The sequence below is a fragment of the Rattus norvegicus genome, chromosome 1 (assembly GCF_021556685.1).
Source record: "Rattus norvegicus strain SHRSP/BbbUtx chromosome 1, alternate assembly SHRSP_T2T, whole genome shotgun sequence".
Taxonomy (NCBI): domain Eukaryota; kingdom Metazoa; phylum Chordata; class Mammalia; order Rodentia; family Muridae; genus Rattus; species Rattus norvegicus.
In genome coordinates, this window is record NC_141534.1 from 46,007,708 (window position 1) to 46,027,050 (window position 19,343).

Genomic DNA, 19,343 nt, shown 5'->3' on the forward strand with positions numbered 1-19,343 from the left:
TAATCACAAGTGCAGTGGAAGCATCAGACCATGGCTGGCAGAGTTGGTTATCACGCTCATTCTGACATCAAGGGTCCTAGTCACGGCATGTGTCATGAGGCCAGAGTTACCTTCAAATCTAGAAGCAGGAGTAATCACGCTCACGTGATTCTAGACAGGCAGAATTGTTCGGCCAGGGCGTCTCCTCTCTGCTGCTTCTGGGCTGCTAGCAGAATTTTCCCCTGCATGTACCTAGGAGTCTTCTCCAGTGTCAGAGTTACAGGGGACACTTTTCATCCCCCCACTCTGGATTTATTTCTGTGTATTCTGTTCTTTGTTTTCTTTCTGTATATGTGTGTGGTATACTCACATACACACATCTGTGTGCTCCAGGCTGGAGGCCAGACATTGACTTTTGGCTGTCTTTTCTATCTCTTTCCACCTTACTTTGAGACAGGATCTCTCACTGAACTCGGAGACTCTCTATCGCTGGCTAGGCTGCCTATCCAGTGACCCCCCCCCCCCAGACCCACCTGCCTCCCCTCATTTCAGCCCTGGGTTCCAGGCATGCCCGGTCGCAGCTTTTATGTGGGGACCAGAGGTGGAGCGCAGGTCCTGCTGTGTGCACCCTTTGTCCACTGAGTCACCCCAGACCAGCTCTTTTTTTTTTTAAATCAACAGCAGAGATGCTGCTGGTTTAAGGGAATCGGCGGTCAGTGAGTTGGCAGTATCCTTAGTCCTTTGGTATTTACCTAGGGCCTTTCAAAAATACATATTTGGGGAATTCCCAAGTTTTGTGTTCTGTGACTTGGCTTCCATGGCAACCTTCTTACTCAGCCGGAGGCTGTGGTTCCTTGGGTGTGTGTCTGCTGGGACTCCTCGTGTTGCCCAGCTCTGTCACCGTGTCCCTTCATTTTTACCGTGGCTGTGTATTACTTATCTTTGAGACAGAATCACACTGTGTGGCCCAGGCTACCCTTCCAACTCCTGATAACATTTTTTTGCCTCAGCCTTCCAGGTTCTGGGCACACACAGGCATGGGTCACCATGTTAGGCGAAGACATCTGTGTTTAAATCTGTACAGGGTGGGGCTGAGTTGAGTGACTTGTAGACCCACTCCATCAGTATTAAAAGCTCTGTGTTAATTTAAAAACATTTTTGTGGCAGCTCTATTTGCTCTAGAAGCATGATGTTGATGGCTTTCTGCATTTCTTTTCCAGTTGAGGTTAGGAAGCATCTCAGGTGTGTGTCTCGCTATGCACAGTATTGTTCTAGATGTGGTTTGGTGTATGATTGTATACATGTCAATATGATATGTCTTAAAACCCAAGTAGGGAATTAAAAGTTTATCTGATGGTAGTATAAACCTGGTCCTTAATAACTCACCAATTGCATATTTAGCTCTGTTCACTTTTTAAAAATTATTTGTACGTGCACATATGCCACGGCACATATGTGGTCGGGGACAGACATGGTGGTGTCAGTTCGTACTTCTACCTTGCTGAGGTACATGCTGGGTACTGTAGTCTAGCTGGCCCGAGAGCTTTCTGGAGAGTTCCTCCTGTCTCAATGTAGAAGTACCAGGATTACAGATGTACCCCATTGTATCTGGCCATTTTATGCGGGTTCTAGGGTTCACAATGTTTGCACCAGAAAGTACTTTAATTCACGGAGCCATCTTAAGGGCCCTTGTCACATTTTTAAAATAAGAACGTTACCATACCAAGCTCTTGCCTCCTGTTCAGGGTGGATTATGTGCCTGTATACTTATAATATGTACATCTGAAAGTGTAGGACTTTTGTCTCTTCTGTGAAATATAACCCCAGAAATTTAAGCACTACAATAGAAATGCAATTCTATTCCATTCATCACACTAAAAAAATCTAGTATAAAAATGACCTGGGGGCTGGAGGGATGGCTCAGTGGTTAAGAGCACTGGCTGCTCTTCCAGAGGCCCTGAGTTCAATTCCCAGCAACCACATGGTGGCTCACAACCATCTGTAATGGGATCTGATGCTCTCTTCTGGTGTGTCTGAAGACAGTGATGTGTACTCACATATATAAAATAAATAAATCTAAAAAATAAAGAACTAAAAAATCTCATATATATTTTTTAACATCTTTCATCAATGGTTGCAGTGAGACTTCCAAATACTCTGCCTCCATTGTATGACCTTAATTTACAGTAATGTAACACATACTCTCGATAAAATGCCTCCACATTTAGTCTCCCAGGACTTGGAGTGTAAGACTCTGCTGCTGCGCTAACTTAAGGGGGAAAAGCCCGATTCCAAAAGGAACGCTGAGTGAGGGTATATCCGATATTCTGCAAATCGCAGCCTTGTTTCCAGGGGCCGCTCTGAAGGCAGCTTTTCTGACCATAGCATTCCATCTGTGGTTTTGACTGCTTCCCCAAACACAAGGACAGTAGGTGTGTACTCCCCGTGCTCCGGGGCTTTATAAAGGCGACCAGAGCAGCCCTGGTGAGTAAGGCTTTATTCTGTAGCCCTCAGAGCCAGACTCCTGTGGAACTTCGGTGGTCATGGTAGATTGCTGGCCCAACAAGAGCCTAGTCATGGGCAGCCCGGTGTCTCTGAGGCATGCATGGTGGCAGGCTGTCCCGGGTAATCACTCCAGGCAGCCCACGGAAAAACCGCTTTCTGGTTAAGTCTGCCTCATAGAGTTCCATCAATGGAAAAAATTGAACATGATGAGGGTGTGTAACGAGCAGACAAATATATCCAGCATTGCACAGGATCCGTTTTTAGCTCTCAACGGCTGAGCAGTCAAAGTGTTAGACACCGTTTCCTGGCTCAGCAGGGCAGAAGGAAGGCAGAGCATAGCTTCTAGCTGGGTGGAACTTTGTTAACCGTAGGTTCCAGAGAACCACTGGCCACAGCCACCTTTCTGACCAAGGTAAGGTGTTGTAAAAATGCTTGTCTATCCTTATGAGTTGAGACTTCATTTATCTGGGAGATACGTTTTTCCTAAATCTTTTCTTGGTAACGTGTCCTTAGGGCTTTGTCTCCTGTCAGTTTATCCTCAGCACGAGTTACTGAACAGGATGGATTATTTCAAAGTTTAGTGCATACGTGATTTCAGATGCCTCTGGGTGATGTATTACAATTGCCTTAGGATATTTTGTGAATTGGAAACTCTCCAGGCTGATTTGTATAGACTGTTTTAACCCCACAAGATGCCTGAAGACAGTACAGTGTCTCAGTCTGATCGTGTTAAAATGGGAGTGACTGTTGCTTATCTTTCTGGTCAGTTTCTTTCAGGGTGGAATGGGAAGTTGAAATGTGACTGAGATTGTACTTGTGTTGCTTCCTGGTTATAGCAAATGCTGCTTTTAGCCGAGTAATGCTTTATTTATGATCTTCTTATTTGCTGTTCAGGGTTCAGCATTATTTGTCCTTAGGCTTGTCTTGAGCTTTTGGGGATGGGGGGGGGGCAGAATCGTTGTGGTCTGGGTGGGAGGCCCTCAGTTTAAACAGAGCGAGGGAACTGGGTGGTGACGTTTTTTTTTAGAGCTTGAACTCCAAGCACACGCTGTCCCAGTGGAGGGCGTGTGCTGACAGCCGGAGAGAGAAACCCTAGCTTGGGTTCCTCTTGCTTGGTCGGCCATTCATTTGGCCCAGCATGTAATTCTCAGAAAATTGGTGGGTGGAGAGAGCGAAAATAGGAAGGTCTTTTGAAGTCATAACTTGGAAGTGTATTTATAGTCTATTTGGAGAGTAAGGGTTCGTCTGCACGGCTGCTGGAGTGTTTCCTGGTGTGTTTTAGCCTTTTACTGTGGCCTTAAGTCAGGGCTAGGGATTCCGACAATCTGTTTCCTTTCACTGTAAAGATGCTATGGCGATTGGGGTCGTGCAATGGAAGTTCATTTTTAGCTGTAGAAGACTGTCTCCCCATGGGCGTGGTGGGTACCCTCAGTCTGTTCTGTCCTTTATAGAAATGTCTTCGGAAGGGTGGAGACATCGGGGTGAAATGAAGTTCAGGTCATGCCTACCCACAGAATAACGGGTCCCATTGTTGATTCCTTTTAATTTCAGAAATAGTGCTCGGACAGAGCGGGGAAAGTTCAGAGTGGGGGTGCTTTCCCCTTTCTCTGCTGAGTTGGACACTTGGCACTGGCTTTGGTTTTTATGGGCTCACAGGCTGATGCAGAGCTCAATGACTCAGGTCCACAGCACCAGCTTAGATGGTATTACGAATACGTTCAGATAAAACTATCAGTACTGGTTGCGAGGCCTTCTTAGATCATGCTTAGGGGGAATAGTCAAGGGGGAGGCTCAGGGTCTTTGGGGAGAGATTGTCCTTCCAGTGTGACCCACTCACACTCACTCTGTCAGACAGAAGATGCTTCTTGATGGACCGAGTTTTACTGACTAGAGCCCCACTTACTATGCAGTTAGTACGAGGTCTCCACAGGTCCTTTGAGACGTAAGTATGGAATGAATGAACGAACCCCGGATTTCATTCCCTGCGTAACCCAGGCACTTTCCCAGATCTGGGAAGACCTCCAGGTTTGCTCTGCTCCGTAAAAGTCGCTTACATGGTGATAAGAACTGGATTTAGTGTGATCTTGTGCCTCAATTTCTAGATGTCTTAGAAAATTATTTCCTGGTCACAGACATTTAGAACTGAGACATTTTGGACATATTTTACTTTCAAAGAAATAGCATTTTTCTCTGTTGAAGTTAAGAGTGTCTTAGATACAGGCCAAGCCCGTGATGTCTTTGTGAGAAAAGTAAGTGTTCTGGATAGAAAGGATTGAAAGAAAGCATTGCTATTGAACAAAAAAGTAGTGAGGATATAAAATACATGGAGTTATTAATTGAATTTTAATAGCAGTGGTGGCAAATCATTTTTTATTACTCAGTCTTGCTTAGTGAGAGCTTGGATCCCTGATAATTCTGTCTTGGTATAATTTAAAATTTTCTTTGTAGTTCTGTGCATTAGAACTACAAATCCAGGGTCTTTTGCATAGCAGGCAAGTGCTGTACTGTACACACACACACACACACACACACACACCCCTAGCTTCTCAACCTTTCTTAAAACAAGCTAACAATTGTTGGGGAGATTCAACTGTGTCCCCAAATCTGTTTTACGTTATTCCTCTCAGCCTCCCTGTCCCTTTCTTTTTCTGGAGCTTGCTGTTTCGTTTTTTGAGACAGGGTCTCTCTATGTAGCCCTGGCCATTCTAGACCTTTTTATGTAGACCAGGCTGGCCCCAAGCTCTGCCTCTGTCTTATGCGTGCCAGGATTAAAGGTGTTGACTAGAACCTGGCTTCCCCATTTCTTTATAGTCCATGTCTGTGGAAACAGAGCTGAAAACGAATCTTAGTTTTATGAATTGGAACACTGAAAATTCACAGCACCGAAGTGGTTTATCCAAAATGACAGAGACAGTTATTTGCCCAGAGATATGGAAGGAGTTAGGGTATCCCGTAGCCAAGCTGGGATGGGTGTCCAGATATCCTGTTAATTCATTCTCGCACTATTTAAAAATCAGGAATACTTTGGTATATCTGTACTTGTATACTGTTAGTAAGTTAATAAAGGCCCGTGTATACATGTTTCTGTACATGTATGTATTTCACATGTGCACATGCATCCACATCTGTCTTTCCTACCCTCCTCCTCCTGCTCCGTCGTCTTCTCTTTTCAGCTCTTCACAAATCTGATCAGCTCAGACAGATTTAAACATCTATGTAGAGGAAGGATTTTCACCTTGTTATCGTTTAACACAGTTTAAAGCTCCACTTAGACCACAGCCCCCATCTTTGTACTGTTGCTACAGAGAACTTCTGGCCCACTGGACTTAGCCCAGCCTACTTGATAAAGTCCTTGTGATTGGCATTCTTGCACCATTCGGTTTCCTCTTAGTCTTTAATTAAGAGGCGGGCCTTTTCTTCCTTTGCATTGTTGTATTCTTTCCCCCTTGATCTGTAAAGAACACAGATTTGGTTTTGCTCACCGTTTTTAAGTCTGAGAAATCTAAGAGCACAACACAAAGAGACAGGCAGTAGGCAATTAAAACTCTGCAGCGAGTTTTTCTCCCAGGAACAGATGCACTTTTGCTGTAGTAAGAAAACGCTCATATCTTTGAGAATTTGGACAATCCAGGGAGAACGGCTCAGGCCTGAATGATGTAATTTCTAGGTCTCACTTCCCGCAATACCGGATATTGGCAAGTGAAATTTGGAGGAGACAGAATTGGAGGAGTCTCCTGCCTTGTGAGCCAACATTAGGATATTACTTGGGTTTCTCCAGGGTGAATTTAAGGCTCAGGCTTCTTGACCACTTATAAACTCTGGAGACTAGAAGTGTGAAATCATTGTCCAACAGGGCCACACTCCTTCTGAGATGCTGGGAAGAAACCTTCCTTGATCATTTAAGCATCTGGTGGAGGCTGCTAACTCTTGGTGTCCTTAGTTTGTAGCCACACAACTGATTTCTGCCCATGCTCTGAGGTCTCATTCTGATAGACTCTGTTTAGGTTATGGTTAGTTCTTGTCCTGCCAGATGCATTTTGGGAAGGACCAACAAACACAGTGATGGCCTGCAGTGTCACAAGGCACTTGGAGACAAAGTTTACCTATTGTGATGGTTGTACATGCTTGGTCCAGGGATTGGCGCTATTAGGAGGTGTGGCCTTGTTAGAGTAGGTGTGTCACTGTGGACATGGGCTTTAATACGTTTGTCCTGGCTGCCTAGAAGTGGGTCTTTCAGTAGCAGCCTTCAGATGAGATATAGAACTCTCATCTCTGCCTGTACCAGGCCTGCCTGGATTCTGCCATTTTCCCACCTTGATGATAATGGACCGAACCTCTCAACCTGTAAGTCAGCCCCAATTAAATGTTATCCCTGTAAGATTTGCCTTAGTCATGGTGTCTGTTCCCAGCAGTACAACTGTAACTAAAACACCTATGAAGTGGCGGACCAGATTATCACTTAGACTCCAGCAAAGGGGTGTGGCTCTTGCTAGAGATGACATCCAAGGGAGTTGATGCATGGAGTTCTCAGGGTTTCAGTGAAGGCTGAGAAATCCTGGGTATCTTTAAGGTCAGTCCCAGGGAACAGTTCTCATCTAGCTTGCGTGCTAGGCATGACACATGTCCCCAGCTTATACTCACATTGGAGTAGGGTTTCCAGGAGGAAGCAGGAAGGGAGGAAGCAGGCTGGTAAGCTCAATGCTCAAGCCCGTAAGAGGCAAAATGGCGGGACGCAGCTCTCCTGGAGTGAGAACACAGACCCCCAGCTCTCTGGGGCCACCGTCAGCAGGTGGAAAGGCACCTGACAGATGTCTGAACAGGGAGCCCACACAGGCAGGCGGAACAAAGCAGTCCTAGGTAGGAGAGTGTGTGGAGCTTCATGAACATTGGCCTTCACCAGGGTGCTCTTGACCCTTCCTCCTTTTAATTCCAACTGCTCAGATGCTGACCTCTGCTCGGAGGCTGTGATGGTTGCTAGAGTGCCTCTGTTCACATCTTCATGGACCTCATTCTCAAACCCAATTACAGTTGGACTTTCTCCTCCTTCCTCTGGCTCTGGTCCAGTTCACAAAAAGCCTTTACCTTGCCAAGTGTGTGAAACCCAATGTTCCTTCCTTTGTCCTTGAAACAGGAGTGCTTGATGGTTTTATATATAATTCCAATTTTATTCCTAATCCCTGTCTTAGTCCTTAAATACATTTTTTAAAAAATAGCATGACCCAGTTCTGATTGTTTAATTCCAATTTTTTCCCATTTTGAGTGTGTGTGCATACATGTTTTGTATGTGTGTGGGTATCCCTGCATAGCGATGTGCATGCGTGTATATGTATGTGTGCATGTTGAAGCCTGAAATTGATATCAGGAATTATCATCAGTCACTTTTTCGTCTTGGTCTCCCAGGCAAGGTCTCTCAATCAAACCCAGAGTTCACCGATGTGCCTTGTCTTTCTCACCTCCTGCTCTAGGGATCCTGGAATTACAGGCAGGCTACCATGCCACCCAACATTTATGTGACAGCTGAACTCTGGCCCTCATGCTAGTGTAGCAAGTGCTTTAACCACTGAGCAACTGAAGTTTCTAATTCCTTTAGTTACCAAGCAGATGAGTGAGTTTCAAGCATCCAGACATGTAACATCCGACATATGTCCTCTTCTGTCTCCTCTCCGCTTGCAGCTCTCTCCACCCCTGCCATTGCAATCCTCTCTCTTTCAGGTCACAGAACACTTTGTTTCTTCCCAACTCAGCTTACTGCTCTATTACATGTCTGGGCCCCTTCCTGTTTCTCTGACCCCTTAGTGTTGGAGTCCCTTGGCTTCCCTTTGCATGCATAGACCGAGCTCATGCAGCCTGCACTTAAATGCCTCCTTCAGAGGGAGGAGTGGCATGCCAATGCATCTAGCATGCCTTGCTTGACTGCAGACTCAAGTATCCACTTACCCCACTCAACACTGTGATGTCAATGTCCGGAGGACACACTCACACCTGGCGTGTCTAGCATTGAATCCCCAATCTTTCATGTTAGCTCCTTCTGCTGTGACAAGATACTGAGAAGATGGCTGTCAAGGAGGACAGGAATTTGTGGTTTATGACTTAACACCGCTTCAGTTTGTTTGGCTGTTGTTTTGGGGCCTGCGATGGGGCAGTAAGTACATCCTGACAGAGAGCCTGCTTTGTGGCAACAGGGAAGAAGGAAGAGGAAGAGCTCAGGGCCTCAGTACTCCATTTAAGGACGCCTGCTTCCCACTAAGACCCTGTCTCTTCACGGTCTCATCTCCTTCCAGATAGATGCGCCTGACACAAGCTGGCTTAGACTTCAATCTACTGGCCTTGAGGGGATTTTAAATTCTAGATTGTGTCTCACTGTGTGTTTCGGGGCTGACCTCTAGCTCTTGATTCTCCTGCCTCAGCCTCACAAGCTGATTACAGATGTGTAACACCACACTTAGCCCTTTGTGGATTTGTGAGACCAAAACCACCATCTTCTCCTAGCCTGTTCTGTTCTGCCTGGCTGTTTCCCTCAGTGACTTAGGCTGAGACTCTTAAGAGTTGCCGTAGCGTCTCTCACTGTGCACTCCTCTCCATGGAGAGTCCTGTGGGTTCTTCTCTCACTGTGTCCAGTGTCTGCCCATTCCTCAGCTCAGCATATCTGCCTGCCTTTGCTTGGGAACATAGTAAAAGTGAACCCTGATGGAGGGCCACATTGCCACCCAAACTAGAATAGTCACACATTCCTGAGGGAGGAGGACACACCTATTTACATGAAGTGGACGCTGGGGAGGGAAATGTGTGGTTTATGTCCGTTCGCTTTTCAAGTTTAAATGGAACAGTGTGTAATGAAGAAAGTTTTTTTACTTGCCAAGAATAACTTGATAGAATCACTGTAGCATATTTTGGTTGTAAAATGTGATTGAGGCTCAGGGTTCGTTGTCTGCTTCCAATTTCCTGAGGCATGGGTCTCATTCGTGGCTCTCCCCAGTCCAAGACAAAGAAGCCAACCATTGCAGCTCTGTATCCGGAGACCCCAGGCTGCCTGTGTTGTGGTATGAAGCTTGGGCACCGCTTACAGAAACCCAGGCTTGCTTTTGTGGGATGGCTCAAGCATAGTTAATAAAGAGAGGTTATTTAGAAGTCACTCCGGTAGTTTTGACTCTGGAGCTCGTAAGTTACAGAGGAGGGCCATTATTTAGAATATCTGGTTGTGGTGCTTACCCCTGGACAGCACAAGGTCTTGGCAGTCTGGAATGAAGGGGGGAATTTGGATGATACTGAAGGGGAGACCTAGGAGAAGGTAAAATGGGATAGAACTTTAACGTATCAAAAAACAAACAAGCAAACACTAAGGTGGAGGGACTGGGAGTCGAGAACTTGCCTTCCAAGCAGCAGGACCTGTGTGTAATCCCAAGAACCCATGTTCAAAAGCCAAACCACCAATAGCAAAAGCAGTATAGTGCAGTATGTGTGGGTAATCTCAGTGCTGGAGAGGCCGAGATAACTGGATCGGGACTTCTTGACTAATCAGCCTGGCCTACTTAGCTAGATCCAGGCCAATGAAAGAAAGACTCTGTCTCAATGAAAAGAAGACAAATCTGTCTGAGGTACAGCAGCTGAGGTCCTCTGGCTTTTGCACACACATAAAACACATGCATGCTCACCCACACAGACAAGTGTGTTTCCCTACAGACGAAAAGAAACATATACATACACACATGCACACACCACTGCCAGCAATAGCAGCAGCAGCAACAACAACAGCAACAACAACAACAGCATCAACAACAACAGCAACAACAACAACAACAAATGACACTTTCAAGTGCCTGGCTGAAAAAACGAATGGAACACATTTTTGAGAATTCTTAATGGAAGATATTTTCTTTCTCACTATCGGGCCATTTCATCCTAAACTATATGGATTCTATAATTCTGCTTCCAAAGAGGTTTGTCATCGAACCCCTGAGATGTTTTTCCGTTCCTGTGCTGGTTCGCCTGTAGCCAGCCACTCGATTTCTTGGCATCTCACAAACATACCAGCAATGTTTGTGGGATGTGGTCTCTGTGCTGTCCGGGTCGTACGGTCTCCATCTCCAGTGCTTCTTCTTGTGGCGCATGTTTGTGACCCACCTCACATCCCACACAGGCTGACAGTCTCCGGGAAGAGGGGATCTCATTGCAGAGCGTTGGCTTTCCTTGAAGCACTTCATGGGAGTGCTGGGCGGTCTCCCAACCGTTCCTACTGACTTGCTGAGTGGAGCAATTTATTTCTTTTCAGTTCCCCAAGTTTCTGTCAAGAACAAGAACATGTCTTTTCCTATAAATGCCACCCAGTAGGGGAGGACCCTACGTGTCTCTGAATGGGTCACTTCACATATTTCTGGGCTGGGGCTGGGGTGGTAGGCACTTGACCACTCGGGCTCCCCCAGCTGCCTCTTCCTCTTTGCTTTGTCCTTTGTCATTTATTGCCTTCTCCTTCTCAACTGTGTCATGGACACTTGGGCACTGCTGTCCCTTTTCCACTTCATCCTGAGCAAGCTGGGGTCCTTCTCCTTTTTGTTCAGTTGCTGCTTCAGTTGCATACAGACCCAGGACACGTAGGACTCCTGAGTGTTTGGACTTGCTATTTTCCAGTTCCCTATAATCCTTTCTTGCCTTTCCTTAGCTGACAGAATCCCATGCATCCTCTAAGTTTCTCGGAAGTTAAAATACAAAGGAAATGAGAGCTACAAGCTTAACATGTAGAGCTCTCAATGATGGATGGTCCCTTTCTTGTCTGGCTCTGAGTCGTAGCTCGGGTGTTTGTCTTGAATCGTGATTTCCTGAGTTTTTGGAGAGTGCTTACTCTGGTTGACCGTAAGTCTTCTTAGTAGGAGCACAGGACAGTTATTCTCGACTGTCAACTTGATTAAGGAATACCTAGGAGTTTAGGGACAGATCATGGGGATGCTGGACTTGTTAGAATAGATCACTGGGTGATTTTAGGATTCTCTCTCTCTCCCTCTGTTGAGTCCCCTAAGGTGCATTCTTGTGGGGCTGATGTCTTCCCACAGCCCCTTCCTCCAAGTGCTCTTTCCTGGCCACCATACAATGGAAGAGCACCTACCACCAGCTCCTACCAGGGTGAACTCCATTGCTACAGACCCAGAAACACATAGCCACGTGACATAGACCCTCAGAAACCATGGATAGAGTAATTTCTCCTCTTTGTTTTTGATAATTCTTCAGATACTTCATTATAACAAATATATGTATCATTCTAATGAAAGTACTTTTTGAGGTTATTAAAAATGGGTTTCAGGACCACCAAGTCAAAAAGACACACCTGTATGTCACAACCCAGTATACAAACAACCCCCCCCCCCCACACACACTGTTTCAAGCAGCTCTTTACCTTTAAGGGACACACTCTGTCATGTTTGTTCTTCTAATCTTATGTCCTTTCTACTCTTTGCTGGGGTTGACTCATGATGGGGTCTTGATGACCCACGAATGGGCTGAGCCCCTAGTTTGAAGAGCAGAGCTGTGTGCAATGCTTGCAGGTGTTAGGGTTCCATACAGAGCAGGTGTGAGTTCTGAGAGGACCCCTCACATGAGGAATGAGCTTAACTAAGGTGGTGAACTGGGCCCCAGAATGGGGCCATTGTCCCTGTGGAATTTATGACTTTCTCCCTGTTGAATGTCAGCCATGCTTGTCCACTGAGCTCAGGCTCCTGGGGCAATTGGTGGCTGATTTTTTTCATCTGTTAATGGGCCCACTGCATTGAAAGAAAACCTGTGGGACTTAACAGTGGTCTTTAGCTTAGGGCCTTGAACAGCAGCTTGCTTCTTGCCCACTCTGTTTGTAAAGACTACAAATCCCCCGCAGAGACCAAAAGTTCTTTTGCCTGCCTCTTCGCCAGAATGAGTTCAGTAGCTTTAGAATTGGAAATGCATTCCCTCAAGTCCTGGTATTCAGTTTCTGCATTCCAACTGCGGTTCATTGACAAACTGGGGACTGGGTGACATTGACAGAGTTTAAGTCTGGGTCCTTTACAGAGCTAAATGGTGTTATTTTAAACACATGTGCCCCTTTCCTGTAGCCTTGTAGTCACATGTAGAAAGTAAGATATTAAGACTGGTTTCCTTAGCCTCTCCCTGGGAGCACAATGGACTAGATACTGACTTGTTGTGGGGAACTGGTATATTATCTGATGTTGAATGATGTCTCTGACCTTTCTGATACTTATGTCTCTAAGGGGTGTGTCCTTTGGGGCTATAGCCTCCAGAAGACATTAATAGTTAATTTAAGGCATTAATAGTTGCTCAGTATGTTACTGGATTATTTGATCATTTTTTTCAATCACAAGGATCTAATTATTCAAGTGCATGACTTGGGGAATTGTTTTCTTGGGCATTTGATACCCATTGTAAATTATGTTTTATATGTTGTGATTTTTTTGGGGTGTCTGACAAAAATCAGACATACTAATAGTACAATTTAGAAAATTATAAATTTGCATGTAAACAGAGATAAGGATTAATGGCTCATAATCAACAACAGATCTGAAATGACAGATGACAAAAGATTTGATATCACACTACACAAAATTAGTAGCTTACAGCTGATGGTAGTCATATTTTTTAGGTATTTTCACATACATTTCCATACCTGACTCTCCATCTGTGACAGATAGACAGATAGTTTTATTTGCAATTTGCAAATGGGGAACATGAAAACCAGAAGGGGTAAGTCCCTTCCCCCAACGTCTTACATGCCACACCAGATACAAGTAAGTCTTCACTCAGGTTCTCTGACACAAACCAGGCCAAATTCTGATCCTTGTCTTCTGGGTGGCTGGATCATCTCTGGGGCCTGATCCAAATAGAAGGATATCAGCAGACTTCATGGTAGCTGGTGATGGTGACCTTCTATCTTATCTGGCTGAGGGATTCACCAACGACTGTGGGGAGCCGAGTTCAGCCTCCTAATCTCTTTGGAGCTATGGAGTCTGTTGGTGTCTCTTTGTGGGAGACCTCGGGTTTTACTGTCTCACTCAGCCAGAAATCTGCCTTTGCTCAGTGGCTCCGCCCCTAGCTCTGCTCACTCCACCGTTCAATTCCAGCCCTCCTTATAGCTAATAACTCAGCCCCATCTGCCTACCCACTGACTTCTTCCTCCTCTCCATCTGGGCCCACCTCAGCCCCAAGATGCAATGGTCCAAGTTTTGTTTTGTTTCTTTGTTTTGTCTCCTGTTCTAAGTCGAGCACTCCGTTGAGAGTAGAGATTTTAGCCATCAGTGTACCTCATTCTGAAGGCAAATGACGGTTAGGTCTATCTTAAATTTTCCTATGTATGATGGTTTGTATATGCTTGGCCCAGGGAGTGGCACTATTAGAAGGTATGGCCTTGTTAGAGTAGGTGTGTCACTGTAGGTGTGGGCTTAAGACCCTCACCCTAGCTACTTGAAAGTCAGTCTTCTAGCAGCCTTCAGATGAAGGTGTAGAACTCTCAGCTCCCCCTGCACCATGTCTGCCTGGATACTGCCATGCTCCCTCCTTGATGACATTTTTAATATGGTAACTGATCATCATTTGGAAGACAGAGAGCCCCTTCCCTTCTTGTTTGGGTTTTAGCTTCAAACACTGCCTGATAGATTCCTATGATCGGGAACAATATGAAATAGAAGGATTTCTTTTGAACATTCATGGGATTGTGGCTAATTTTAAAAATCTGAATATTATTGTTATCTAATAGATGAAGATTATTATGTGAACCTTTATGCGTGGCACCCATCCTTTGTTATATAAACTGTTTTAATGGTCTTTGTATTTCACAGAGTCTATGTGAACTGTAGGCCTCACTGTGTATCAGTACCCAATGAGTATTATCGCAGCTTACACCTCCATGTGTACTATTGTGATTTAATCTAATAGATATTTTTGCTATTTTCAAGTACTAGTCTTCATATATATATATATATATATATATATATATGTTTACAGGATTTTATTGTTTTATTATTTTGGTTTCAGTCTCTTTACTACCAAAATAGTTTAAAAAAAAAACCTCGAATACTGTAAAAATTGCCTTTGTGAAGGAGTTGTGGGGCAGAGGTTGTTGAAACTGACTTACTTATTCTCTTCCTTTTGCACAAAACACATAGCTGAAGCGTGATAAGGAAATGTCTTTTCAAAGTTATCGGGACAATAGTTACATAGTGTCTCTCAGGGGCTACCCTGTCTGTCAAGGAATGTCTCCTAGATGTTGAGTTTGCTCTTGCTGCTGCTGCGGTTTTTTTAAGGCTCTTTCTTTCTCTCTCCTGTGGGTGGACTTGACCAGGTGTGTTGAACAGCTGGCGCCGGCCAGGTGCACTGAACAGCTGTTGTGCATTTGCCTCTATTAGCCTATGTTCCGCTGTGGGCTTCCTTTACTCCGCCCTTCTGCGCTCGCTATCCGGCCTATGCAGAGAAGACTCATCCCTGAGGGTCTGTGAGTCTGTCTTTTGAACATAGCCTGTAGGGAGAAATCTTGCTTTTGGTCTGTGTCAAAATCAATCTTCTAAGCTAGGATCTGCCTTCATCCATCCCATAGGTGTTTCCAGAGTGCTTCTTGTGAGTCCACAGTTCAGGCTTTTAGGCAAAGTTCTAGTGAACGATAGTGTCTTCCGGTATATTTCTCAAATATCACAATAATAGAAATGAGGGCTGGACATGGAACTAAGTTGGTAGAATACTTGCCTAGCCTGCTGAAAGGCCTGGGTTTGGTCTTAGCACTGGGCGTGGTACATTACAGATGCACTCCTGTAATCCCAGCCTTTGGGAGGTAGAGGCAGGAGGACCAGGGTTTAAGATCATCCTTGTAGAATTCAAGGCTAGCCCGAGATAGTTGAGACCTCATCTCATTGAAATTAAAAGCTTTTCTTTTCTCTCTTTTGCCCTTTCTTTCTCCTTCCTTCTTTCCTTCCTTCCTTCTATTCATTCTTCCCTACACTTTTCCCTGCCTTTGTCCCTCCATCTGTCCCTCCTTCCTTCCTTTAATTAGTAACGTCTTGGGCATCAGGAGAGGCAGTGGGAAATATAACTATTGGTACACAGACTTCTACTCAAGTGTGGGTGGGGTTCTTGTCTGCACAGCAGAAAAGTATTTCAGGATGACTTAGTATAAGAAGTAAGGCCACCCATGGTTGATCCCTGGAACCCACAGAACAAGAGAATAGACTTCGTTCTCCAACTTGCATATGTGTACCATGGCATGCACATCCAATAATAAAGAAATATTCTTTTAAAAGAAAAAGCTTTAATGTAGATTTATATGTTTGTGCTAAGGGTACATTTGAGAGCTATTTTGGGGGAAAGTAACTGTGGATGTATGTAGACTTCTCAGGAGAATGTCATTCAAAGAAATCTTAAGTGGTCCTTTTTAAGAAGAATTGATTTTTATTATTTTAGTGTGCGTACATGCCCGTGTGCCCACCCATGGTTATGTGCACTGTGTGCAGGAACCTGCAGAAGCCAGAGGTGTTGGATCTACTGGAACTGGAGTTACAGGCAGTTACATGTGCTGGGAGTAAAACTCCAGGTTCTGGAAAGAATTCCTTAACCACTGTCTTGTCTTTCCAGCCCCGTGAACCTCATCTCTTGGAAAATGACATTAAAAGTTGGTTTCTAATGTGCTTTGGGTAGGATTACAAGCTGATAAGACAAACACCATTGCTTAAAAAAAAAAAAAAGGAATTCTTAGTGGCCATAGGACGCAGGAAAGTTAGGGCTTATGTGTTGGTTATAACTATCTGTCTTACCTCACTTAAGAGATTCCCATACCGATAAAAAGTTTAAATTCAAAGTTTAAACTGGCATTTCTCAAGGTTCATTGCTATTTTAACATTTTTATTTGAAATACCTTAATTGCTGTCTTTATAGGCAATCTTCATGGCAAAGTTTGTTAGCATTCTTGAGCCTCAAAGGCTCATGATGATAGGGTCTCATGTAGTCTAGGCTGGCCCCCAACCTGCTATGTAGGTGAGAATGGTCCTGGGCTTGTGATATCCCCAATTCGACCTCCTGGGATTACAGTTGCACACTGCCACACCTGGATTATGGGGTTCTAGGGTAATGAACCTAGGACCCTGTGCCTATTGGATAAATAGCAGCTTAACTACATCACCCCTTGTTCTTCTGTCCTGCTCAGTGAGATACCTTCCAGTCTCAGCCTGCTGCTGCCCTGTGAATTTCTACTTTGTATCCCTTTCTGCAGTTCTGAACCCTTACCTCTATGTATCCAGGCATCTTTAACAGTTGGCCTCACGTTGACAGTGTGTGTGTGTGTGTGTGTGTGTGTGTGTGTGTGTGTGTGTTTCTGGAGTACCCTGTGTGGTGCTGGTGGATCAAAAGGGCCACCAGATAGAGGCCCAGGAGCCCTTCTCCTTTGAGTCACCATGGAATGACAAAAGTATTGAATGCAGAGGCTCATTCCCTTCACTGATTGGGAAGGTCCAAGAGGTAACAGCTGGGAGCTTCTGTGTCCCCTTTTTACCTCCCTCAGTTTAGACACACAAAGTGCTCCAGGAAACAAAGCAACAGCAGAGGGTGTGAACTTCAGAGGATAGGGCGTGTGTGTGTTCAAGTGTCAGATGCGGCCTGTCTTCTGTCTTCCTATTACCATGCCCTCTTCGGTATTTATAAGGGAATGGCTCACTGTAAGGCAGGTGGGGGTCTCACAGCAGGCTGCATTTCAGCCTCATTAATTAGATGTTGACCTTAGTTTTAATGAATTCAAAGGAGTTAAGTTTCTGACTTGTGCCCTTGCCTTTTCCCCCAGCCCACTCCCAGTGTAGAGTGTGTTTGCATGTACAGAACCAAGCAGATGTGGCTTAGATTGTAGTAGAGGAATCTGGGTCCAGTGCCAGTCACTTCCTGTCTTTGACTTTGTAAGTCATGGACCCTCCCGAGAGGATGTGCAAGGGTCGGTCAGCACATGAAGAGAGGCTCAGCTTCAGGGCTCTGCCTACAGGCATGGGGGCAGCAGAGGGCTGTGATATTGAGTTGTTGGGGATGGGAGATGATGTGTATGAAATGCAGTTGGGTCCTTAAAGGATTAGAACCACTTCGTCAGTCAGGTTTATTTCTGGGTACATACTGAGGCAGACTGAGAGAAGGTAATACCTACCCACCAGTATTCACGGCATCAATATCCCTGTTAGTCAAGAGGGAGAAGTAACTTAAATGTCTATCAGGAAGTGAATAGATCAGAAGACTGTATATGTTCACACACACACACACACACACACGCACACAGACCCACACACACAGTACACACATGCACACAGACACAGACACAGACACAGACACACACACACACACACACACACACACACACACACACACACAGAGGAACGTCATGAACTCTGAACAAGGAAAGAGATTCTGACAGGTGCTCTCCAGGAGGAACTTCAAGACATTATGCTGTGTAGACAGACTAAGCAAGCCATAGATGGATCAGTATTTTGTGACTCTTTTTTATGGTATACATGAAGGTGTCACATTCATGGAGACAGAAGGTAGAGAGTCCTGATACCCAGTGGCTTGGGGAATGAAGACCAAGGCCTCACTACTCCATGGGCTACAGAGTTCCAGTCCTGCAGGGATCAAAGGATTGTAGACATGGATGGCGACAATAGCCTCCCAACGGTATGATGATACTTAATGTCGCTGAGCCAAAAATGGGGAAGGTGGTCAATCCTGTTAGGCATGATTCACTGTAATTACAAAATAGACTCCAGAAACAGAACCGCAAAGGTCACTCCAGACCCTTCGTCTCTTTGTCGTTTATGTCTGTGAAAAATGAAGGGTTGGTGTTGGGCAGAATGCCACCAGGTGGCATTCCCCAGTCCAGCCCCCCACCCCCTCTCCTGAAAAGGCCACCTTGTCCTCCCGAGGTTGACCTCTGACCCCCACCAACTCGTGCCTGAGGAAAAGTCAAACCGGTGGCTGAGGTCAGCCTCTGTAACTCACCGACGTTAGCCAAGGACTGTCCACTGTGATTTTGCTTTGGCCTTTTGTTTCTATTGCTGGGCCAAATAGAGAACAATGAGTTACTCTTGTCCTGCAAGGGAGGTGGGGGGGAGGGCACGTCCCTACCGTGTGTCTTGTCAGCAGAGCCTGAGAGTTGTTTCCTGGGAGTGTTGACAGATGAGCCTGACTCATTTGAACGTCTTCACCTGCTGCTGACATCTTGTCGGCTGCAGACTCCCCGTGTCCAAGTTTGGCTTCCTTTAGATCTCCAAACGGTCTTGATCGGCCAAGAAGTTCACAGACAGCTGGTTTACTCTCTTGACACTGTTTGTTTTAGGTTATTAAGTTGTTTTTTATTCTTTTATTTATGAGGTGGGAGCTTGCAGGCCATGGTGTGCAGGTAGAGGTCAGTGAACAACTTGTAGGGGTCCGCTCTCTCCATCACATAGCATCCGGGGATTTGTCGCAGGCCATCAAGCACGGCGGCAGGCACCTTTGCTTACCGAGGCACTGACACTGACAGGTAATTTTTGAACGCCAATACTTTATTTCTAGATAACCTATATTAAATTATCGGATTATTTAAATTTTAGAGATAGGGGCTGATGTAGCCCAGACATGTGGCCCACTACCCCAAACTTATTATGTACCAACGATGACCTTCAACTTCTGCTCCTCTTGCCTTTACCTCCCGAGTGCTACATTATAACCATGTACTAAAGTGTCTGGTTTTCAGCCATGTTGAGCACCACACCCCGGGCTTTGTCGGAGACGCACAAGTAGTCTACGGACTGAGCCACCCACATTCCAGCTCTGCTTCTTGCTTTTCCTCATTGGAAGTTGAGTGTAAAATACTTGATGACATTTTCACTTTA

The 19,343-nt window shown here is 45.2% G+C and overlaps 1 protein-coding gene across 4 annotated transcripts in view; it reads left to right on the top strand.

The window, feature by feature from the left end:
* The window catches only part of Tiam2 (TIAM Rac1 associated GEF 2), a 201,317-nt gene that overhangs the window by 75,280 nt on the left and 106,694 nt on the right, over window positions 1-19,343 (top strand). The window contains exon 1 of one of the 4 annotated variants that reach the window (NM_001427473.1): window positions 2,138-2,896. The exons of 2 other annotated variants lie outside the window; for them this stretch is intronic. The gene's annotated coding sequence lies outside the window, so the exon portion shown is untranslated. Of the gene's footprint in view, window positions 1-2,137; window positions 2,897-19,343 lie in introns of those variants that run through there. One more of the 4 variants, XM_087653174.1, reaches the window with a different exon arrangement.